Consider the following 26347-nt stretch of genomic DNA (forward strand, 5'->3'; position numbering starts at 1 on the left):
GCTTTGCACCAAGCACTTAACATATGATCAAAGAATAATTAAATGAAGAAATGACGTGGAATCTTCATTAAGACTGCTTAATTTGGAGTTGCTCAAATTTTAAAGACTAGTGAAACTACCTTGGCAATAATTTCCTTTTCCAGAGGAACTTATTAAAATACAGAAAGTAAAGCCTTTAAATATGTAGCTTATATTATACTCCCTGATATTTCCAAACAAATACTGAGTTACTGGAGAGTGTGTCTTGAGTTATTCAGTCACACTCCATATTACTGTTTTTTAATAAAAACAGTACTCTTTTAATAAGAGACATAATTGGTCTGTATGGCTGACATTTATTCAGTTACTTGCTTTAGAATGTGTTCTTCTAATTGAAAGTTAAGAGGAAAATAAACTGAGCGATGGCTATTAAGGACTCACTGGTTGAGTTTTCACAGAGATAACATTTTCCAAATTACTGAGTTATGATATTGAAAATGAAGGGCAGGCTCCTTGTTGGGGGAAAGTGTTAGAATAGCCCTAATGCAGAATCTCATTAAAGCAACTGTCAGGATTCCTCTATTTTACCATCACCTCCCCTATTCTGTAAGAAGCAACTGTCATTTTGAGTGAGTGTACTGCCAAAGAGGCATTTACAAATAAATGAAAAATGTCACAACTGATTTCACTCCTTCCAGGATACTGTGTGTCAGCTTTGTCACAAACTGTCTTTGTTATTCTCTGTTTTAGATCTCCCAGCTGGACATTGGAAATAGCTTTTGATGGTTTAGGGCCTCTTTCACTTGACCCCAGGTAAGCCCTCTATTGGTGACCTTTTATAAATATTTGTAAAACAGTTTGAGCAGTTAGAGAGTATAAAAACATTTTTCCCTCTTTCTCTCTGTAACTGCTGTTTTTGTCAAAAAGCATTTCAATGTCAATATCGTTTACTTGCATTTTTGGACATTAGAATAATTCCGTGCCCTACAGAGCATCGTAAAATTATACAATTATAATTCACATTCTCTTCCCTAATGTGATGGTTTGTTATTATCATACTTAATCTAATAATAATTCTAATCACAATTACTTGAAAAGAAGATATATGATTATGCTTTTCCTGTATTTTGAAATAGGTGTCCAAATTTTTTATCACTCTTTCTTTATAATATTATCTTAGATATATGTCTTTCATATGATTTATATATACCATTACTGATACACATTCATTATTGCCATCACCATAAACCAGTCCACCAGCACTACTGCCATCATGCTGACATTAGTGAGCACTTACTCTGAGCCATATGCTATATGAATTAGCAATATGAATTAGCTTATGTGAATGTATCACAGTGGTATTTGAATCCTAAGTTAATATGGATTTGAAAAAAAAGCAACTAATTAGAAATTGCTAACAGTTGTTACTTTTACAGTGGATATTAAATTAAAGTAAATCTTCATATAATTATACTTTAAGAGATTTTAATCAGTATAATTAGTTGTAGATTATGGATCATTTGGGATTATTTAGCTTTCTACTTGAAAGATAATGGAATGGACCAATTAGGAACATTCTGTTTCTCTTGAAAAATAGAAGTTGAAGCAATTCACTCATTCGTGCAACAAATATTTATTGAGCACCTATTAAGTGGGAGCCATTTTACACGGAGGACATGATGGTGAATATGTATCTATTTCTCAGGGGCTTACGGTCTAGTGGGAAACGGTCAAGAACAGGCAAGTACACCATCATGCGATGAGTGAAAACAGTAGGGATAAGCATGGGGTACAAAATGAGAAATGAGGTGGGCATCTAAGCCAGACTAGAGATAAATGCTCAAGGAGGGACGTGGCAGAGGAAGGTGGAAAAATATTAAATTTTGGTTACAAAGTAGTTATGGTGTCTGAACTGTAGTGTTTAAGATAGGGAGGTGTGCCTAAAGAATTCAGGAAGGGGCACATCATGAATGTCCTTCTGAACTATATCAAGGAATTCAGATATAACTGTAAACAGTAGCAGTTAAACTGGAAAGACTTCATCTGATACTGAACATTTTCTTCAAACCAGGCTGATGAAATTCTCACAGGGCCAGCTTCCTATATCTAATAACTAGGCAGGCAGGCCATTCTTCCTCCTTCACACCGACATAAATAGAATATATTTCCTAGACTATAACATCTTTGTGAGCAAGGACCTGGGCTGCTGCACCTTGTTTTCCCAGGATCTGTTGCAGTATTTTGCACATAGCAGGCTCTTGGTGTTTGTGGTGTGGGATGACAGGATCAAATGTAAAATCTGGGGAATGGATAGATTGACCCAACAGAGGGTCCCCACAGAGACTGACTACTTAAAGCCATATACTCCTCTTTCCCTGATCAGTTGTCACAAATGGCAAAACTGCTTTCTGCATCTCCTCTTGACTTTTAGATTCATAGTAAGGGGACTCCATCAAAATCAATATGAAATGCACTTTTTAAAATAAACAATAATGTTTCAACTTATAAGTGAAAAAATGTATGTCAATAAATTCTCTTTAAAGACATAAAAAAGGTTTGAAGAAAGCTAAGAATAAGTGAAGAAAATGATTTTTAGCAAAAGAAGAAATAGCCAATATATCCAAGTTTTATTTATTTGAACTCTAGAAAATTGTATAGTCAATATACATTATAAAAGCTTCCTTTTGTAATGAGAAAGAGATGATAACTATCATTAAATTAATCATGTAAGATAATGTATCAAGAAGATAAAGTGTACTTGTTTTGTAAGAAAAACTAATGAGGGGTCTTTAAAAAATATGGTGATTTACAAATCACAAAATTACTTTACTGGTGTATATTATTGTATAGTGTGGACACTTTGGGTTCAGTTATAAAAAACTTACCATTGTAAAGTTTTCCATTCTAGAGACTTTGCTTTGACCATCTTTTCTGGAGCTATTCCTTTAAAATATGCTGTCTTATGGTCACCTTGCTGCCAGATTGGGCTTGAAACCCGTGGAGCATTTCTGTGATTTTTTTTTTTGGTATGGCCACATAAAATTCTGGAAGGACTAAGGCACCCACCCAAGGCTACACAGAGTAGGATATCAGCTCTCATGTGATATTTTAGTGACCTAAGGATAGACACAAACTGGAAGTTTCAATAAACTCGATAATTTTAGGACATTTAAAATATTTTTTTCCAAACTGAAAATAACGTTTAAAAATATAAAACCTAAACTATACATATATATATATATATATATATATATATAGCAATAAAGAAAATATGAACAAGGATACCAAGTTGCACACAGAATCTCTCAACCTTAGAGTCACCTGTTGTTCATAGGGTAATGTTAACATTTTGCAAAGTGAAGAAGAGGCAGTTGTCAAAGAAATGCTGCCTAATGTTTTGGAAAAATGGACATTTCTCTGGCTTGCTATCACTCAAAATACAGGTTAAGAATAGCCAAATTAAAGAAAGTCTAATGAAAGTAGAAAAGAGGCAGAAATGAGAGCAATAGAACTGGAAATGTTGTGAACGATCAGGATATGCCACCCCAAAATATGCTTCTTTGGCATCAAAATGATTTTTTTGTCCCTAGTTTTCATTTTTTTTAGTTTTTGTTTTTATTTTAAAAAAATTTTGATTGGAGTATAGTTGATTTACAATGTTTTGTTAGTTTCAGGTGTACAGCAAAGTGAATCAGTTATACATATACATATACTCACTATTTTTTTTTTTTTTTAGATTCTTTTCCCATATAGGCCATTACAGAGTATTGAGTAGAGTTCCCTGTGCTATATAGCAGGTTCTTATTAGTTATCTATTTCCTATATAGTAGTGTGTATATGTCAATACTTTGGGATTGGGCATCAAAATGATTTTGAGCTGAATGCATTTAGTTTCTGAAATCCCATATCTGCCTAAAAGCAGAGCCTCCCCAAAGATCTCAAAAGTCACTAAATCTTCTTCTGCAAAGCTACTGTAATCTTCTCATCACACCCAAACAGACTTTGTCACAAGACTGACATATCCCCCATTGGTTCTTCTAAGGTCCCTTTTATCTTTCCAAAATGTCATTTGTTTTTCTATAAGTGCCCTTTCTCCCCTTCCCCTAGTGAATTAGGTCTATAGACCCCAAATTCCAACCATCCCTTTGAGGTATTCATCTCTGAGTTCTCCCTTGTGTATGCTCAATGCACATGTAAATGAATTTGTTTTTCTTTTGTTAATCTGTCTTTTGTCAGTCTAATTTACAGGGACCTAGCCAATGAACCTAAAATGAGTAGAGGAAAAAAATATTTGTTTCCTCTCCTACTAATTGACTACTTAGGGTTCTATAACACACAGTCATACTGAGTACTAAGGACTTCACTTTAGGAACATTTAGTGTAGGAATTTGCTTCCCCACATCAAAGTCAACACTTGATCTAAACTAACTCTTGGTATCTGATCTCAGTTTAACAGCCCTGCCTCTAGGTTACAGCTGGTCCAGGTGAAATAATACTAATGAAGAGATTAAAGTTGAACCATAGAGGCATTCTAAATGTCCTCATACTGCTAAACGACTTTAGCAAAAACATGACCCTCTGTCTTTAACAGCAAGTATGAATTTCTAATAAGTAAAATGAAAACCTGATTACTTCCTTTAAAGTAAGAAAGTGCCCAAAGAAATCAGCCCCAAATCCTTCAATAACACCTTTAACGGCAAAAGGGGATTTCTAACAAATAAGACAAAAATGATTATTTTCTTTATTGTAACAAGAGCTCAAACAAATCAGAAACACCACTAACTCCTTTATATATTTAGAGTAAAAAAGTGAATCAAAAGTTCGCAAAACAGGCTTTCGTCTAGTAAGAGAAAAAATTTTTTAAAAAAGAAAGAAAGGCAGACGATGTGGCCAGGCCTGCCATTGGGATGTGTAAATACACAACTGCTGGCCGGACAATTGGCAGAGGGCCGGCTCTGGCTGGGCCAGGTGGTGGGAACAGTATGAGGCGCCAGCTGCCTTGTTTCGGGGTCACTTCCTGTGCTTATTCCGTCTGTTGGTTTCCTTCTTTTGCGTCCACCTTCTGACTTGGATAGCACCTGTTCTGTACTATTACCAGCACCTGTTCTGTACTATTACCTTGGCAGGCAGCTTTCATGTGCATTTTAACAAATTCTCTGTGCCAAATTCTCTCCTTAAGTTACCAAAGGCAATTGTTAAAAAACTTGCAGAGCAAGTGAGACAAAAAACAGTTTTCTATAAAGACTAAGGAGTCAAGTATACTACTGGCAGGACGACTGCTTGTGAATTTTGCACACGGCATTTGAAGCTGGCTTGTTGATGAGAAAAACGTTAATTGTTTTTAATTGTCTGAACAAAGGGGTGTAAATTTCCTCCATTCTGTTGCTGTTTATTGGATGTCTGTTCATGCTAACATGCCCAATTTGGCTTCTCTTTTTCTTTAACATAGCTCTGCAAATTTCCAGGAACTAAGACAAAAACAGTTCTTTTATATTAGGACATAGCCTTTTCCCAGCAATATCGTGTGGCTTATGCCAACCTGTTGTCTGGAGACTAGGGACTTTACACGTGGGTTTTCTAAATGATAGGTATTTTGAAATTTTCTATAGAAAAATTTGATAGAATTTTTTCTCTTTGTAGCTGCAGCCCATTTATGTACTTTTTGCCTTATGAAGATGGAGGGGGAGAATCAAAACATCCCTCAAAACTGGAATAATACAGTTTTGGGTGGGACACATAGTCCTTTTACTAGAAGTAAGATTTTGCACACAGGAGAACCAAAGCTTTTCTCACATTTCTTTCTCTTACCGTATCACTCTTCTTTACCTCCAAACTCTTACTGGATGTTTATTCCTAAAATATTAACATTTGGGTAACATGAATTTCAAAGAAAACTTTTCAGAAGCTCTTTCCTCTCAATGCCTATCATGCCATATTCCACATTCCATTTAATTTTAAAGCCATTTAATTTTAATTGGGAATGAAGTAAGATACCTATTATAAAGACAATTTATAGATGAATTCTGGTAACAGATTATTTTTGATCACCATATATCTGAATCATCTTTTGTAAAATTTTTACATACTGATTTATCTTTTTTCTAAATTAAAAAATTGAAATGTGTGATGATACAGCTAAAGCACAGATTCAGCCCAGAAAGATGAAAGGCGATGGTTAAATAACAAAGGTTAATAGTCAAGGGATTTGACAGCTGTAAAAATGCAATGTGTTTATTTAGTACATTTAAAGTGGGTTAATCAATCAGCCATTCAACATATCCTAAGTATGTGGCATGTGTGCGAAAATGCACTGGATGCTGTAAAATACGTATTTTTAAACAATCAAAAAGCATTACTAGGTTCCATTTATGATTTTAATTATTATAGAGTATAGAGGAGTTCAGTATGTTTCCTGATACAGAACTGTTTACAATTATAGGAAAACAAAATAGGCAGTGAAAATATAATACAGAAATAGAGAATAGGAGCATATTTAAATAGGTGCTAATTATGAGGTGAAGGCAGTATTTGTAAGAGTCATTAGAAAAGGCCTAAATCTGTGTGCTGGGGACATCTCAGAGAAGGCAATTTAGAGGCACTGTGGTTTGAGGTAGACTGTGACACATGAGAATTTGGGTAGATGAGAGAGGTAAATAGACACTTTTTGTTTGGGGGGAGGGGGGTGACCAAGCAGCATGACCCATAAAGGCAGTGGTTTAGCAGTTAACATCAGGGAGAATGGCAGTACGAGAAGTAGGCATTAGTGACTGGCACAGAGGATGTGTCCTGGGAACTTATTGGATGTGAGGAGAGGTAGAGGCAGGGCCTTCAAAGCCAGGCAGAGTGCTTTACACCGAGGCAGTGGACTGCGCTAAGTTCTTGAGCTGGGATGCCATTATGAAGATAGGGTCTTCTGTGAAATGATCCTGAGCTGGGACTAGAGCAGGATGGTTGGTGGGAGGGAGTTGTGGACATCTAGGCACAAGAGGAGTAGGCTGAATTAGTGTGCTGATGGGGGAGTGAATGAAGAAATACAGTGTCAGTAATTAAGCCATATTTTCCTGATACTTATTTCTTAGTTACAAATGTGGTACAACAATTAACACATTCCGGAGTTAGTAATTAGCAATCAGGTTAAATTACTTTGATTACTTCTTTTACATTTAATGAAAAACATTTTAAGAAAGCTACTTTCTAAGATGTTTTGTAGTCTGCTCTCTCTATATAGTTTCTCTTTTACTGATGCTTCATTCTTTCCTTCTCCTTCTACCTCTCTCACCCTTTTTCTCTGTCCTCTCTCACTTTCCCTTCTAAAAGAACAAACATTTAGGGTGCTTTTTATTAAGTTATTTAAATAAATTAATCATCATTTTATATAAGTATAATAGTTTAAACCTCATATAGGCTTAAAATTTAAAAGTAGCACCTTGCTAATGTTTCTTTCCAGGCGGCTCCTGAGACAGTGATTTTCAACTCTTCTATTTTTTTCTTCTGATAGCTCTATGCTTAAGTAGTTATTTCTTGATTTATAGATACTTGATACTATCTATTGACTTCTTGTTTTGTTGGTTGAGAATTAATTTTTCTAAGATCTCACACCCAGCCGTCCAAAATATCCTCCCTTTTTTTTTTTTTTTTTTTTGGGCTGTGTTGGGTCTTCGTTTCTGTGCGAGGGCTTCCTCTAGTTGTGGCAAGTGGGGGCCACTCTTCATCGCGGTGCGCGGGCCTCTCACTATCGCGGCCTCTCTTGTTGTGGAGCACAGGCTCCAGACGCGCAGGCTCAGTAGTTGTGGCTCACGGACCCAGTTGCTCCGCGGCATGTGGGATCTTCCCAGACCAGGGCTCGAACCCGTGTCCCCTGCATTGGCAGGCAGATTCTCAACCACTGCGCCACCAGGGAAGCCCTATCCTCCCTTTTTAAAAAAATTACGGTTATATCACAATTGTTCATTAAATTGTTTTCACATTTGTAATAATAAGTGAATATCACTTACTTTGAACCAAGACTTATATTATGAATTTTTTCCTTTCTCATATATTTTTAAGCATTAACACTTTCCTTTTTTGTTTGCTTAGTTTTCTGTATATCTGTTACTATTTGTTCCCAAATATTCTATAAAAGACCTATTAAATGGCCATCAGTAACATTTTAAAATGATTTTTTATTGTTGTTGTTCTCAGAAAAGTGTGGCCTTGAATGGCTTCATTATTAAAGACAAATAGAGGCCCCGAGAAAGAATTTAGTCCTCAGCTTAGGATACAAGAAAAACCAAAGAATCTAAAAGAAAGGAGAGAGTGTTCTGAAATACCAACAAAATAAACTCCTCTTGAGCTTGATGAGAGAGAGAAGGTTAGGAATAAAGAAGGGAACAGATTCAGATGAAACTCATAAACGATTGGCTACATTAAACTTTTTCTGGTTTTGGCCTGGAGATATTCCTGTTGTACCCGTTCATCCTCCTGCATCAGTTGTGGCTTTTGTTTCTAGGCCTAGTACAACTGTCATTCTGGAGTGTTTCTTTCCCACTTTTTGTATTAGGACCCTTTGGTACCTACATTTAATTTCTGCCTCCAACCGCTTTCTAAGAAAGGGTGCCTGGGAAAGTCTTCTGTCTCCTTACAAGCTAGATGTGTCTTTATTCTGCCCTCCTGCTTGATTGATAGTTTGGGTGATCACAGGCTGCTTCCTCTCAGAAGTCTGAAGCCTCTACTTTCTTATAGTCTTTCTGTTGAGAAGTCAGAGGCCATTCTAATGGTAGGTGCTTCTTTTCTTAGGAAATTTTTGATCTCTTTAGTGAGCATCTGTGTGCCTTTTCAAACTGAATTTTCAGCTTGGTAATTTTCTTATTGGTATTGCTATATTATTGGGATTTTCTTTCCTCTTTATTTTGGCAACTCCTATTGAAAAGAAATGCTGGCTATCCTGGATTAATTCTCTGACTTTACCCCTGTTAACTTTCCATTTCTTTTTGTCTCTTGTGGTTTCCTAGATTTTGTCTTTTATTATTATATTCCTAAGTTTTAGGAACTCTTTATTCTGTGATTGTTCCTAGTTTGTGATATCCTGTTCTAGTTTTATGGTACACTATATTAATTTTATTTTGCTGAAGTATTTCTCACTCTGCATAGTCTGTTTCCTCCTGGTTCTCTTTTTTTGCTGTTTGTTTTTGCGTGGGAAGCATTCTTTACATATTTAATAATCCTTAAACATCTATTTTAAGAATTAAACACTAAAAGGTGCTAAATATATGCTTAGGTGGGATTTGGTTTCTGTGAGCTTCACTATGGAAGGGTGATGAGCAAACCTTTTCATTTTCAATAACTGATGAGATATATGTATGTGTATATATATATATATATATATATATATATATATATATATTTATCATCAAATTTTATGATCCAGAAAAGTAGATATTTCTCCCACTTTACTGTTGAAGAAACAGAGTCAAATGGGGTTAAATAGTTTTCTAAAGTTACATATCTCATTAGGTCTATGTTAATCAAAATCTTGTCCTCTTTCTAAGACATCATTGTCTAATTTTATTTTTTCTCTTCTGGAGCTACACCTCTGAGTCAAGTGGCATTATGGTAAAATTTTGTGAAGATAATCACAGCTCTTTAAACTGCAGAATAAAGGCAGCTTCACGTAAGTGTAAATACATTTTGAAATGCCCTCTTGAAGCCTTTCAGTTCATAGCATTTAAACTGAATGTTGGACTAGTAAATTATAAAGGAATTAAAATGCTTCACCAGTTTGTACTTTGCTGATATTACCACATTCTTGAAGCATAAAGCCAGGAGTGGAAATGGAACCACCTTCATACACGGCAGAATTGAATAAAAATATGTACAATCTTTTGAGAGAAGAATTTGGTAATATACATTAATAGCCTTTAAAAAATCGATACCTCTGACCTAGACATCTAATTTTAGAAATCTCACAGAAGGAAAGCAGAGGTGTAGATAAAACTACAGATAAATATTCAAAATTATGATGTTCATTATTAAATATTATTATGATGTTCATTATTAAATATGCAAACTTAAAATTAGAAAAAAACAAAATTCCTACAAAGGCAGGACTTTTAAATAAATTATGGCCATTAAAGCCATGTGATGGAGTATTATGTAGCTCTGAAACATGGTGTTTTTAAAGGGTATTTATAATACAGAAATGTCTGGTGTGTTAAGTGAAAAAGCAGAATGCCAAACTGTACTCACTGTGCAGTGCAAAGTAGGTTGAAATTCATGTACATTTGCATAGAAAAAAGACTGGAGGAAAATATACCAAGCTGCAATAGTATTTGTCTCTAGCTTCTGGAATTACAGGCAATTTAAATTTTCTCACTGATGCTATTCTGTAATTTCCAAATTTCCTAAAATAACTACATATTACGTTAATAATAAAGAAAGTATGTAGCCTTAAAAACACTCGAAGGAGAACAGAAAAACTCTTTCTAGTCTCTGTGCTATTGAGAATAAGTGAGGCTAAGCGTCCTTTGGCTCTTCCTTGCCTTCATGTAACCATCTGGGGATAGTACTAATGGGACAGAATTGGGCTCTTTATCGCACTGGATTGTTATTAAGAATTTTCTAACTTAGGAAAATGTGCTGATTCCTGTTATCTTTATTGCCCATTTTCTTCTTTTTCCTAACTCCATTCTCTCATATTTTATACCTTAAACACTCATCATTGGATTGTCATAAATATGATTTATTTAAGTCACTAATGTACATTTTAAATTTATTGTGCATTTTTATTTACAGTGCAATTCTATGTATGATTCATACACAAATTGGAACTGGTTTCTGAAATATTTTGTAAAAATCTATTAAAGGTTTCCTAGTGACAAAAGTTACATATGAAAAAAGTTAAATGTGTGTAACTGGATTAAATGAATAAAACCTAAGGGGAAAAAAATCATCCTGATTACCTATAATTAATACTAGCCTAGCTTTTAGACATTTTTCTAGGTAAACAGTCATTTCATGTAATTTATTTACTAATTGCAGTGATTTTAAACACCTGGGTTCCCTTTGCACTATCTATAAAAATCTTTAGGTATTAAGAATTAACACACGTTTGATGTTGAAGTGGAATGAAATGGGTGAGATCTAGATATTACAGTTGTCCCTCGGTATCCTCGGGATCCAGAACCCTTTGTGGATACCAAAATCCACAGAAGCTCAAGTCCTTTATATAAAATGGCATACTACCTTAGCTCTCCCTATTCATGGGCATCCCACAGATACAGAGGGCTGACTGTACTTAGACTTTTATGAATTTCAGGTATACTGAATTCTAGAATAGAAATTATGTAAGCGGCATTATCAGTTCTGTGGATACAATTTTAATGACAGAATTTTTTTAAATGAATATTTTAAAACATATGTTTTTTAAAATTTCAAAGCATAGATAATTTGGCCAAATTAAATAATTAATTTGTAAGGGTGGGCAGTAGATAATGTGTTCTTGAATATTCAAGAGAGATTGCAATGTGTATTTTTTTTTCTATAATCACTGTGCAAATATTCATTAAGCATCCAAGAGCTAAAACTTTGCTCACTCTATTAAAAATGGAATTATAAAACATATGGACTGGTATTGTATACGAATAGAATGAAATTTGGGCAGATTGCTACTATTAAGCAGCAATGTAAAAATAGTGCTTAAAGTCAGAGTCAAGGAACATCTTCAGCACAGCTTCATTTATGAAATATGGCAAATTAAATGACACAGATTTTTCTCATTTTGACACCTCCCCTAATAGGTTAAAGAATTTATGTTTCGTCTAACTGAGTTCATAACTATCATGTTTGTTAATTTACGATTTTGGAAGGATGCTTTTAACTTCACTATTTTAGGTTTGACTTAGACAACTTTACATTTTCATCCACTGAAATGAGGCTGATGGAGTAAGTGGCCTCATTACCTGGGGGGATGGCTTTCTTAGTTACAGCTTCCCATCTGCCTCAGAATTGTCACACACTTTGGTTCCTCCTGTCCCCAAATCCTAGATGTGACTCTATGTTCCCACTTAGTGTTCTTCTCAAAGTTCTGATCCTGCCCCCAAGGTTTAGTGTGTTTATATGATCAATGAAAAAAAAAGTTTTCTAATGGTCTCATCCTGCAACATAGTTAAAGGGTTAAATGATAGCCACTAACGTGTTTTCTGTTGGCTAAAATACTTTTCCCCTTTGTTAAGTAGACAGTTTTTCTTTTTCTTTTTTTTTTTTGGAAGAAAAAGGAAAAAGGATAATTTAAACAAAATTTAGTTTATGTTAAGAAGACAGTTGAAACACTGAAAGTCTTTATCTTTTGGACCATTGATCTCTGTTACCTGGGATAAAGGCAGAGATTCAACTAAGTCTTTAATTGTGAGGTATAAGAAGTATTTACAGTATGCTTACAATGTATCCAATTGAATATTTTGTTCAAAAAGGAAATTTTACTGTTTTGTTCCTCTTTCTGAGACATTCACTTTTTTCCCCTTAAATAAGCAGATAATCCAATACATACTTTACAGGAATTTAAAAAATCATAAAATGTATGTGATAAAATAAATGTTGTTTAGTTCTCCATATTTTTATCCATTAGCTTTGGATTGCCTATAAGAACCATGACTTGAATAATAAAGGATTCTGTAGCATATGTGTGTTTTACACATTACATACACTATGTTTTTCATTATCGACAAAAAGTCAGTCTTAAATGTTTTCGGTCTGCCCTTGACTTTAAACAGAAATAAGTTCATTCAGTTTTCTTTTGGTGCATTATTTAATGACACCAACTTTTTGTACTGATGTCTGACATATAAGGAGCTCCTTATAAAACATCTCCCAGGTTAATGTATGGTTAGTGTGTGGCTCATGTATTCCCAGATGTTGTGGACTTTTACATAGTCCTTAAATATGTTTTTCAGCCAACGTTTATATAGGAAAAAATTATATTGATTTATCTAAATTCAATGTATGATTTTAAAAAAAAAATAATGTTTGAGTAGAGACTGGATATAGTTGTTAGAGTGTCAGGATCAGGTGTAGCCTCTGCAGAAAACGTTGCATATAGCATTAGTGATGCACTTGAGTATGGCTGATGCTGGAAGCCACGCTGCTGCATCCAAATCAACCATCTGCTAACTACTGTATTAATCACTTGATGATCATGAAGCAATGTCTTCAGCAGTTTATATCCTAATATAATAGTCTGCCACTTAAGAGTTTTATTTTATTTTTATAAATTTATTTATTTTATTTATTTATTTTTAGCTGTGTTGGGTCTTCATTGCGGTGCACGGGCTTCTCATTGCAGTAGCTTCTCTTTTTGCGGAGCATGGGCTCTAGGCACGCGGGCTTCAGTAGTTGTGGCGTGCGGGCTCTAGAGCGTGGGCTCTAGAGCGCAGGCTCAGTAGTTTTGGCGCATGGGCTTAGTTGCTCCGCAGCATGTGAGATCTTCCCAGACCAGGGATCAAACCCATGTCCCCTGCATTGGCAGGCGGATTCTTAACCAATGCACCACCAGGGAAGTCCCCACTTAGAGTTTTAATGTGTTTTATGAAACTTACCATATTGGGGTTAATGTATAACAAATACTAATATTTCCCATTCAGTGCAACAGGAAAAAAGGTTAGCTTTTTATGTCTGATTTTTAGGAGCTGTAATACTGACATTCAATGGGAGAGATGCCTGAACTCTATTTTGAAAGTCTGACGTGGTGGAAAAAAACATAGGCTTTGACATCCATGGTCCTTGGTTCAGATTCTGCCACTGCTACATTAGGTGTACTTGGATAAGTTCCTTAAGGGTTTTGAGCCTTAGTTTTCTCCTATTAAAATGAGAACAGTAATATTCATCTTTTACAGTTGTTTTGAAGGTTAACAAAAATATAAATAAAACATTTCAAAGCCTTGCACACAGTAGTCAGTATATTAGTGAAGGCTATTAGGATTAGTGATAATTTGCAGTAATTTACATGTAAAAGTTAATGATAATGCCAAATTTTGTATAATGCCTTCTGGTTGGTGGAGCACTTTCGTATACAACATATTTAATCTTTCCTAAAGCTCTGTGAGGCATCTTATTATTATTCTTAGCATGTCCTATATGTAGCTTACATATGAGGTTAACTAATGTGGCTAGTAAATGAAGTAAAAATGTGAGCCTAATATTGTAACTTCAGAGTCTCTGCTCTTTGTACTGTAAAATATCAATTTCTTATTAATAATTAGTAACTTCACATTCTGGATGACAAACATTTATTTGGCTTAAAAGTTTTAGATAGATAGATAAGTAGATAGATGAAAAGTTTTCTAGTGGAATCAGGTGTTAGTTTTTACTAAAAATCAATAATGTAAGGAGCTGTTAGCACTGGATATATTACACAGTGATTTGCAACCCCCTAGCGTCTTCACAAGCTTTAACTTACTGAGACACATGTGGGCACCGAGTGGGTAGCTACCATCTGTATGTTACAGATGATGCGCCTGATGTCCTGAGAAGTTGTGTTTTGCTGAAGGTGATGCTTTTAATAAATAGCAGAATGTTGTGTCTCCAAGTACAGGTTTTACATGAGTTTCCCAAATTCTATTTTATTCAGCACTTAGTGAATAAGTATTATGTTTAGAGTAGATGTTGTTAGAAGTACAAAAATAAACAAGGCAAGTTTCTTGCCTTTATAGAGGTTAAAACTTGTGTGTGTTTGTGTGGAGAGACAAAAATGCGTTTAAATGATCACAGTGGAAGGTGCCATATGTCAATGATCACAATGGAAGGTGCTGTATGTTTTAATAATTGGAAACCCAAGTCAAGTGTGATGTAGAAGAAAACAAAATAAAACAAATCTAGATTATATCTTTGGTCAAAGAAACTCCCAAAAGGTGTAATAGTTTATGTGGAAGAAAACTGGAGGTGACTATACTTTTTTTAGAATCTAAAGCTATGAAAAACTGCATTTTTTTCTTCAAGGGATTATGGACTGTAATGAGTGCACTCTACAATGTGCCAAAATTTATGATAAGAAAAAATAATTAAGCAAGATAATATAACTGCCTATTGATGCTTAATGGAAATACGTATTCATTAAGTTTAGAAAATGGAAAACTTAGTTCTGTGTCTTAATTCATTCCACTTATGTTTAGGTGGGAATTAGGTTTAATGAGTTTTAATAATATCCTTGAATTTGATGTATTTATCTTCATCTAGAACACTTAGCTCCATACTACTTTAAGTAGCACATTAAGAAAAAGATAAATTCTTCCTTTGCTTTCATCTATTCCTGAGAAATTTGAGTGTATGTGGTTTGGAATTAGTCATTTTCCATTTCTCATGATTAAGTCAGGAAACAAGCATTCTGGGCTTTCCAGGTATGTTCTTTTTAGTAATGGGTGATTTTTTGTTTTACATTTGAAGGTGTTGTCCTCAGATGAATGTTAGGCAATTCTCTGTCCTTAAGTGCAATGAAAGCTGCTAAATTTGTTCATCTTAATTTAGCTAATCGTGTTCTCCATGCTATTATATTTTACATGCAAAGTAAAAATCTCTGTGCCTTAAAATAATCTGAACTGACATAGTTCGTGAAATTTTACAATTATAACTACCACATTATATTTTACATATTTTATATATATCTTTAAAAATATTTCTATTTTCTCCAGAAAACAGAAAAATACAGAGAAATCACCCAGTCTTTGCCACTCATTATGCTTATTTAGCCTCTCTATCCACAAATAAAAAGGTATCATGTCTTTCATGGTTTTCTCTTTTAGTTAATATTTTTTGAATATCTTTCAATATTATTAAATATTATTCTATAATATAATTTAATGGCTGTAATCTGATACATATACTATAGAATAAACTATCACAATTACTTATTTAATCTGTTGTTGAGCACTGAAGCATTCCTTCCCTCCTCCCTCCCTCTCTTCCTCCCTTCCTTCCTTCCTTCCTTCCTTCCTTCTTTCTCTCTCTCGTTCTACCTTTTAATTAAAACACTGCTAAACTCCTTTTCAGCAGATCTGTGAGCACATTTTTTATTGTTCAGTTAGAAAAACTTCCTAGAAGCAGTATTGAGAAATTAAAGTATATGTACATTTTTAAGGGTAATTAAAGTATTGTTGCATTTTCTCCAAAAAGGTTGTACCGATATATACTCCTATATTCATGGTGTTTTTCGTAATTAAAAATTTGGTTTTGTGTAGTCATAGCTATCAATATTTTCCTTTATGTTATTTGCTTTTGGTATCATGCTTAGAGAAGCCTCACCTTCCCAAAGTATGTGTATGTATGTGTGTAAATATATAATATTTATATATATATTCCTTTCAATACTGTAATGGTTTATTTCATATATCTATACATAAATATATAGATATGGATATAGATATAGATATAGATATAGAGGTATAAGACCCTTTGGTCCAGATAGAATTTATTCTGGGCTACTCTTTAATACTCTAACAATTGCTGTCATGAGAGTGTTATCAGCTAACTACAGGCACAGGGTTTACTATGGTCCAGCTAAGTGTTTTATAAGCATTATCTATTTAAACATCACCTATGACAGCAATCCCCAACCTTTTTGGCACCAGGGAGCAGTTTCGTGGAAGACAGTTTTTCCATGGATGGGGCCAGGTGGGGGGGATGGTTCAGGAAGTAATGTGAGCGATGGGGGAGCGATGGGGAGCGACCCATGAAGCTTTGCTCGCTCACCTGCCGCTCACCTCCTGCTGTGCGGCCTAGCTCCTAGCAGGCCACGGACCACTACTGGTCTGCAGACTGGGGGTTGGGGACCCCTGACCTATGTTATAGAAACTACAATGATTATCCTGTTTTACAGATAAAGAAACTGAGACTTAGAGACAAGATTTAAAGTTAAGTATCTATGGCTTCAAAGCTTGTTATCTTAACCAGTAAGCATACTGCCTTTCTTTAAAAAGAAGAGCTACACTGTGATTGAATACTATAATTAGTATTGTCGAATAGGAGGTTTCTTGAGGGAGGGATTGCCTTTGATGATGGATGAAGAAGCTCAAGAGTCATAAAAGGAACCAGAGAGAGTTCCTGCAGGTTCCTAGACTCTTTACATAACTTTTTTCTCTGTCTTTTTTATATCACACTTTCATTTTGGATAGTTTAACTTCTCTGTCATCAGGCAATTGTAGTTAAATAAGTTTTCCTCTTAATATAATACAAATTTAAGGTGATAGGTGCTTGCATTCTGTGTGGAATTGCAATTTCAGTTCAGACGTCAGGAAAAGGAATCTCTTTTGCAATTGAGGTTAAAGGTCCCACAGAACAAAGTGGAATGATTGACCACCTGCGTGAGTTTTCTCACTGCTGTTATGTTTTATCCTTTTACAAAAAAAGATTCTGAATATTTTAGGAGACTGATCCTGAATTTTCTAACATTGTTGGCAAGTATGTATCACAATTGTGTTCTTCTTACTTACAGTTTAGTATTAACATTTCCTATTTGAATATTTAATATAATTAGAAAAATAGATAACATTCTTGTTTTGGCTTGCTCCTTTTCATTATAAAAAATATTGTCTTGTCTCTTAAGTAAAAAAGAATGCATTCCCTTGGTTAAAAATAAAAGAAGCAGCAGCAATTTTAGAAAATATTGATCCGGCTTTCATATCTGAAAGTTGTCTTTCTTAATTTATAAGAAATCACTGTAGAACTGTATAATTTTTTTCTCAAGAAATAAAAGAGAGGGACTTCCCTGGTGATCCAGTAGTTAAGACTCCACGGTTCCACTGCAGGAACATGGGTTCAATCCCTGGTTGGGGAACTAAGATCCCGCATGCTGCATGGTGCGGCCAAAAGAAAAAAAAAACAAGAAATAAAAGAGAGACATTAAGAGAGTGTGATATTTGTGAAGCTCCCTTTTTTAAAGTATGTGTTTTCAAAAAGCAAAGATCCATAAATTGAATAATTTTTATGGATTATAAAATTTATAGTGCATTTTTACAGAAATATATTTTGATTCTATAACAATCTGTAATTACATTATAAAAACAACCTTTGAAGCCATATATTTTTATATTTGTTAAGATAATAATAATGATGTTCAAAACATGTTACAAATTACATTTTGTTTTGGCCTTTTTATCCCCTGATAGAGACTCAGTTTTCTTAATCATTGACCTACATAGAATCATAGACCTACAAGCAACATAAACGTTGTGTATTGACTTTTAAAAAATGCAAACTTATTATTTTTAGACTACTGTAAATATTCCCATTGTGAATGTAGGAAATTTAACTGTTTCTTTCAGGGGTTTCATCTCATGTAATATCTCATGAAGTTTTTTTAGTATCTCAAGGTTCTATTAATGTTATTCTTGTGTTTGATTAACATTATAAGAAAGATTTCTGTGTTAAAATGTGAAGTATCTTTTTAAACTCTGAGGATCACTTTCTTGATTTTTGACAAAATTTTTACTGTAGTAGAATCCTTTAAGAGGTACCTCTTCATTAGGTTTTTAGTAAATACGTCATGGATTTTTTTCTCATTTGTCGTATGTGCTTATGGAGAAATATTTGCATCCATTCACTAGCTGGTTTCTAACATCATGGGGTAGGAGTCTGAAGGAGTCTGTACCACTGGTTGGTGGGGGAGCTAGTACATAAAAAAGTAAAGCATTTTTGTATTTCTTTTAAAAATATCTCTTTGTCAGGAGGACCTCAACATCACTGCTAAGTGTGATGATTCGCTAGGAGGACTCAGAAGACTCAGGATGTAGTCAGGCAAAGGGCTATGATTTATTACAGCCTAAGGAAAAGGCACATGGGGCAATGTCTGAGAGAAATCAGGTACAAGCTTCCAGAGTTCTCTCCCAGCGTAGTCACACAAGAAGCAGTGATTCCTCCAGCGATGAGTGTGACAAATGTAAAATGTTGCCAACCAATGAAACTTCTTAGAAGCTCAGCAACCAGCGTTTTCGGTGGGGATGGTCATGTAGGCGCCTTCTGTCTGGCATGTACCAAAATGACAGACTCCCAGAAGAAAAGCAGGAATTCAGCATAATCTATATTATTTATATAAACTGTTTAGGCATAGTGAGCCTTGTATTAGTTCTGGGAAGGGTGGGTACCCTCCTGAATCCAAGTTCCATCTCTACCACTAACACATTATGTCTCTGAGAAAATCACTTTTACCATTCCAAATCTCAGTTTTCTTCTCTCTTAAATGGCAAGATATGCTAGATAATATTAGAAATACTCTCTAATTCTCTAATTATTAGAATCTGAGTTTTATATAGATTTGTTTCTTAATCTATGTAGATCAATGGGATTCTTTTAAATTACTTCTTCCTCTAGCCCCCAATGTGATTTATTATAGATGAGGCTCAGAGGCTTCTATTACACTTAGGTTATTGCTGTTTGAATTTTTCCTACTTTTATAATTTCCACATCCAAACATAAAGTTGTGTCTTGTATGTTAAAAATCCAAAGGAAGAAGTTAAGTTATAGACTGCATGGCCTTAATGAAATAGATATGAACGGTGACAAGGCAAGTAGTGAATCCCCATTTAACAGAGGGGGGCACAATAAGTCAGAGAGAATAGTTAATTTGTAAATGTCTGTACAGCTAACACATCAAAGAGCCTAAACAAATAGTTCTTCTAGCTACTCAACAGGATGTCCTCTGAGGGCAGATACTGACATTTTGCAGTAGGAAAGTGTGGCTCAGTAAATAGGAGTGGCTCAATAAATGGTAGACAGATAATAGTTATACGAACTTGGAGCAATTCACTCATTCTCTCACGTGACAAACCTTTAGAACATAGTTATCAAAAACTTTCTTCCTTTTAATGTTTTGATTGATGGTTTTGTAATTACCTTTGGTGTTTTCGGTTCACCTGGGACCTGACTTTTGCTGTTGGGGATTTTATCCCTCCTCTTTAGAACATTAGTTTCTGCCTTGCTCTAGCAGTTTCTTCCCCTGCTCTTGCTGTGTCTCTCTGTCTCTGTCTCAGGGTACTGGAGGCTACTTGGTAAATCGTAATTTTTTTTTTTTTGGTCTCCTGGTCTGCTTTCATGTACCATTCTGGTCTAGAACAAAGAAATATCTTTGTCCCTGCTCAAGCTGTCATTGAGATAGAAGCTTCCAAACAGCACCATTTCAAAGAAAACCCTTTGACAGAATAAAATAAAGCAATTTGCCATTTTCAGTGAAGATCATGGCCATTCTGGTGGAAAATGTGTTCAATCATTCTTGTAAATGAAAGAGAATTATGGTGCTACTATATTATTTTTTACAATACTTTTTATATCCTGTACTGACATTTTTCTTTTTAGTTAGTTGGACGTAAATATAGCTCTTCAAGTGTATTTTGGGAAGTATATTTTGTTCAAAAGTTCTTTGGTACTTTTGGAAAATTCTTCTTTAATCTATTTTGAAAATATTTTTCTAGAGCTACATGGAAAATAAGCACTTTAACTAAATTTTTGGTATTAAAATGTACCTACCAAATTATTTTAAAAGATACATTTAATTGAATATTGAAAAATGATTCCATACTGAAAATATTGTATGGTGACAGCTAGACTCTATCTTTTGGAATTGTATCTTTGTAATTTCAGTATCATATTTAACAAATTACGTTTATAGTTCTCTACTTAATTCAACTCTTAGGCATTATATGAAGGAGATATTTTTAGGTACCAGTACTTGAAGTTTTATGATTAAATCTATTTATATAAATTTGATGCTTTGAGATTGTGAAAGAAAATGTCAATTAGTTTGTAATTTAAAATACCGTAGCCCTAGAGTTGTAGTATTGAAATGGTGCTATTTTTGTTTCGCTTGAAATAGTAGATTCTAAGAGATTTTGAAATGTTAATTTAAAACAAAAGGCATTGAGAACAATAATATGTGAAATATAAAAACTGTTTTCCAGTGGAGCAATAGAAATGACAGAGTAGGGTGTAAGATATCTAGACTTTGGTGGAACTATAATTTTAAATCTTGTTTAAGATCTGTGTGCTTCAAATTTATTTATAATTTTGAATCAATAATATATTTGCAATGCTGTTGCATAGTTGTTTACTAGTTGGGCCACAATATTGCCCCCCAACCAGGGGTCCTATTTTAATTGTAGTCTATGTAAATAATGCCTATTGTAGCTATGCCAGGAGAAGCAATGATCTTAGGAACATGCCATTTTGTTTGGCATCTGGTGACCAAGTATCAAGGATAGAAGTAGACCTTCTGTAAAAGTTGATATATTTAAAAATAATAAATATGTCAGTAGTGATATAGAAATTGTTTCAGAGTATTCACTACAAAGATTCACCATTTGACTCTTCTGAATCTAGCTGGGAATTCTAAAGTGTCTAAATGTACTCTATTTTCAGACCTAGCCAAATTTCACACACAAACAAAAGTCACAGTTCTGGATAACTCAGTAATAAATACTTTAAGATATAACAACAATTTAACTTTTATGATGATGTAGCAGTTTTCAAAGCAGATTTAACTAGACATTTAAAGCTAATATGTTGTTTTGGCTGAAATGATTCTGTTAATTTACTTGGTTTTCTGCTGAATTTTCCACATGAAAAGCCATCTGTATATTGAGTCTTTTTATTTTATCTATTTAAACATTAATTTCTTGTTTATAAATGCTTAAGTTACAACATTTTTTTTCTGGTACTATTAAGCATATGTTTAGAAGGCCTATTATCTCTTTCCCAGTTATTTATAAGTATATGAAATATACTTTTTGGCAATATCACAAATATTTTAAAAGAAAAATTTCAGTAACAAAGAAGTTTAGCATGTACTCTTAGAAATCTCATGATAGATAAAAATTAAGACATACTAATATTATTTTATAAAATTTAATGTAAATTAAATTCCCAAATAATTTGGGAAGGTTTCTTGTGAAGATTAGAAAGATTTATTTGGATTAATTTATGCAACAGCACCTAACTAAAACTTACTTAAGACTAATATAAGCATTTAAGGTTATAATTGTCCTTTTAGATATTAAGTTTACTATATTCTACAAGTTATTATTTATAGTATTGTTTTTATTTTTACTCAGTTCTAAGTAATTTAAAATTTCCATTATGATTTATTTATTTTCTGACAGAAGAGTTATTCAACTCTGTGTTTTTAAAATGTATGTTTTTGTTTGTTTTTTTGTTTTTACAAACTTGTAATTTAATTGCATTCTGATCAGTGAAGGTGATCTATGTTTTAAATTTCTTGAAACTTATATTTTGTCCTAGAATATGGTAAATATTTGTTAATATTCTGTGTGTGCTTGAGAAGAGTGTACTCTAATTGGTGACTGCAGATTCTAATGAAAGTCATTAAATTAAATTAGCTAATTTTATTGTTATAAATTTCTATAACTATTAATTTTGTCTAATTAACCTATCAGTACCTGAAAGAGGTGTGTCAATCTCTCTCAATACTATTGATTTGCACATTTCTCCTTTTATTTTTCTCAACTTCTGTTTTATATATTTGGGGGCTTTTAAATTATGCACATATAATTTAGAATTATATATGTTACATATTCCTAGTGAAGTGAATGTTTTATTATAATGAAATTGCCATCCTAACTCTAGTAACAGTGTAGTTTTATTTTATCTGAAATGTACTTGGCTATTCCATATTTCCTTTGGTTCATGTTTGCTTTGCATTTCTTTTCCATCTATTTCCAGCCAGAGTTTCAAAATCTATGTTTTACATTTGTCTTGTGTCCCTATAGCTGTGTTTTATGGTATAATAATGATATCTTTATTTCTTTTTCTCTATTTAAAAAAAATTAATAGACTTTTGCTTAACAGTTGTAGGTTTACCAAAAAATTAAGTGGAAAGTACAGAGGGGTTCCATATATCTACTTACTTCCTCCATCTCCAATTTCCCCCACTAATCTCACATTACTGTGGTGCATTTGTTCCAATTGAAGAGCCAATATTCATAGATATGTTATTACTAACTAAAGTCTATAGTTTACATTAGGGTTCACTCTATGTTGTTCATTCTATGGGTTTTGATAAATGTATAGTGACATGTATGTATTCACCACTATAGTATCATACAGAATAGTTTCACTGACCTAAAATATCTCCTGTGCTCTACCTTTTTATCCCTCCTTCCCTTTTCCTGAACCATCGGCAACCACTGATCTTTTTTTACTGTCTCCATAGTTTTGCCTTTTACAGAATGTCATATAGTTAGACACATATAGTATGTTACCTTTTCAGATTGGCTTTTTTCATTTAGAATTATGCATTTAAGATTCCTCCATTTTTTTTGTGGTTTGATAGCTCATCTCTATTTGTTGCTAAATAATATTCCATTTTATGGGTGTTTTAAAAAAGCACAGTTTGTTTATTCACTCACAAATACATCAGAAATACATCTACATGTGGAACAACTCCTACAGAACACCTACTGAACGCTGGCAGAAGACCTCAGACTTCCCAAAAGGCAAGAAACTCCCCACGTACCTGGGTAGGGCAAAAGAAAAAACAAAGACAAAAGAGGAGGGGTGGGGCCTGCACCTTGGGGAGGGAGCTGTGAAGGAGGAAAAGTTTCCACACGCTAGGAAGCCCCTTCACTGGTGGAGACAGGGTGTGGGCAGAAGGGAAGCTTCGGAGCCACGGAGGAGAGTGCAGCAACAGGGGTGCAGAGGGCAAAGCAGAGAGATTCATACACAGAGGATCAGTGCTGACCAGCACTCACCAGCCTGAGAGGCTTGTCTGCTCACCCACCAGGGCGGGACGAGTGGGGGCTGGGAGCTGAGGCTTGGGCTTCAGAGGTTGGATCCCAGGGAGAGGACTGGGGTTGGCTGTGTGAAAACAGCCTGAAGGGGGCCAGTGCGCCACAGCTAGCCGGGAGGGAGTCCGGGAAGAAGTTTGGACCTGCGTAAGAGACCATTGTTTCAGGGTGTGCGAGGAGAAGAGATTCAGAGCACTACCTAAATGAACTCCAGAGATGGGCATGAGCCGTGGCTATCAGTGTGGGCACCAGTGACAGGCATGAAATGCTAAGGCTGCTGCTGCAGCCACCAAGAATCCTGTGTGCAAGCACATGTCACTATCCACACCTCCCCTCCCGGGAGCCTGTGCAGCCTGCCACTCTCAGGGTCCCGTGATCCAGGGACAACTTCCCTGGGAGAACACATGGCACACCTCAGGCTGTTGCAACGTCACTCTGGCCTCTGCCGCCGCTGGCTCGCCCCGCATTCCCTACCCCTCCCTTCCCCTGGCCTGAGTGAGCCAGAGCCCCCTAATCAGCTTCTACTTTAACTCCGTCCTGTCTGAGCAAAGAACAGATGCCCTCAGGCGACCTACATGCAGAGGCAGGGCCAAATCCAAAGCTGAACCCCAGGAGCTGTGCGAACAAAGAAGAGAAAGGGAAATTTCTCCCAGCAGCCTCAGGAGCAGGAGATTAAATCCCAATGATCAACTTGATGTACCCTGCATTTCTGGAATACCTGAATAGACAATGAATCATCCCAAAATTGAGGTGGTGGACTTTGGGAGCAACTGTAGACTTGGGGTTTGCATTCTGCATCTAATTGGCTTCTGGTTTTATGTTTATCTTTGTTTAGTATTCACAGCTTATTATCACTGGTAGATTTGTTTACTGATTTGGTTGCTCTCTTCCTTTTTTTAAAAAAAAATATATATTTTTTCTTTTTCTCTTTTTGTGAATGTATATGTGTATACTTCTTTGTGTGATTTTGTTTGTATAGCTTTTCTTTAACCATTTGTCCTGGGGTTCTGTCTGTCTATTTTTTTTTTTCTTTTTTTTTTTTTTTTATAGTTTTTAGCACTTGTTATCCCTGGTGGATTTGTTTTTCTGGTTTGGTTGCTCTCTTCTTTCTCTTTCTTTCTTTCTTTCTTTCTTTCTTTCTTTCTTTCTTTCTTTCTTTCTTTCTTTCTTTCTTTCCTTCTTTCTTTCTTTCTTTCATTACTTTTTAATTTTTTTATTTTTAATAACATATTTTAAAATAACTTTATTTTATTTTATTTTTCTTTCTTCCTTTCTTTTTTTTTTTTTTTTTCTCCCTTTTCTTCTGGGCTGTGAGGCTGACAAAGTCTTGGTGCTCCGGCCGGGTGTCAGGCCTGAGCCTCTGAGGTGGGAGAGCCGAGTTCAAAACATTGGACCATTGGAGACATCCCAGCCCCACGTAATATCAATGGGTGAGAGCTTTCCCAGGGATCTCTGTCTCAACACTAAGACCCAGCTCCACTCAATAACCAGCAAGCTCCAGTACTGGACACCCCATGCCAAACAACTAGCAAGACAGGAGCACAACCCCAGCCATTAGCGGAGAGGTTTCCTAAAATCATAATAAGTTCACAGACACCCCAAAACACACCACCAGATGCGGTCCTGCCCACCAGAAAGACAAGATCCAACCTCATCCACCAGAACACAGGCACCAGTCCCCTCCACCAGGAAGCCGACACAACCCACTGAACCAACCTTAGCCACTGAGGGCAGACACCAAAAACAATGGGAACTACGAAACTGCAGCCAGCGAAAAGGAGACCCCAAACATGGTAAGTAGAGCAAAGTGAGAAGACAGAAAAATACACAGCATATGAAGGAGGAAGGTAAACACCCACCAGACCAAACAAATGAAGAGGAAATAGGCAGTCTACTTGAAAAAGAATTCAGAGTAATGAGGGTAAGGATCATCCAAAATCTTGGAAATAGAATGGAGAAAATACAAGAAACGTTTAACAAGGACCTAGAAGAACGAAAGAGCAAACAAACAGTGATGAACAACACAATAAATGAAACTGAAAATTCTCTAGAAGGGATCAATAGCAGAATAACTGAGGCAGAAGGACGGATAAGTGACCTGGAAGATAAAAGAGTGGAAATAACTACTGCAGAGCAGAATAAAGTAAAAAGAATGAAAAGAATTGAGGACAGTCTCAGAGACCTCTGGTACAACATTAAACACAGCAACATTCGAATTATAGGGGTCCCAGAAGATGAAAAGAAAAAGAAAGGGACTGAGAAAATATTTGAAGAGATTATAGGTGAAAACTTACCTAATATGGGAAAGGAAATAGTTATCAAGTCCAGGAAGCACAGAGAGTCCCATACAGGATAAATCCAAGGAGAAACATGACAAGACACATATTAATCAAATTTTCAAAAATTAACTACAAAGAAAAAAATATTAAAAACAGCAAGGGAAAAGCAACAAATAACATACCAAGGCATCCCCATAAGGCTAACAACTGACCTTTCAGCAGAAACTCTGCAAGGCAGAAGGGAGTGGCAGGGCATATTTAAAATGATGAAAGGGAAAGACCTACAACCAAGATTACTCTACCCGGCAAGGATCTCATTCAGATTTGATGGAGAAA

General features: G+C 35.0%; 1 protein-coding gene across 13 annotated transcripts in view; it reads left to right on the top strand.

Annotated features, from left to right (window-relative positions):
- The window catches only part of NAALADL2 (N-acetylated alpha-linked acidic dipeptidase like 2), a 1511782-nt gene that overhangs the window by 110070 nt on the left and 1375365 nt on the right, over positions 1-26347 (top strand). For 12 of the 13 annotated variants that reach the window (XM_068547430.1, XM_068547429.1, XM_068547431.1 and 9 more), the window contains one exon: positions 730-792. The exons of the other annotated variant lie outside the window; for it this stretch is intronic. The gene's annotated coding sequence lies outside the window, so the exon portion shown is untranslated. The remainder of the gene's footprint in view (positions 1-729; positions 793-26347) is intronic. 13 annotated transcript variants of the gene reach the window in all.

The sequence above is a fragment of the Eschrichtius robustus genome, chromosome 6, assembly GCF_028021215.1.
Source record: "Eschrichtius robustus isolate mEscRob2 chromosome 6, mEscRob2.pri, whole genome shotgun sequence".
NCBI classification, from domain to species: domain Eukaryota; kingdom Metazoa; phylum Chordata; class Mammalia; order Artiodactyla; family Eschrichtiidae; genus Eschrichtius; species Eschrichtius robustus.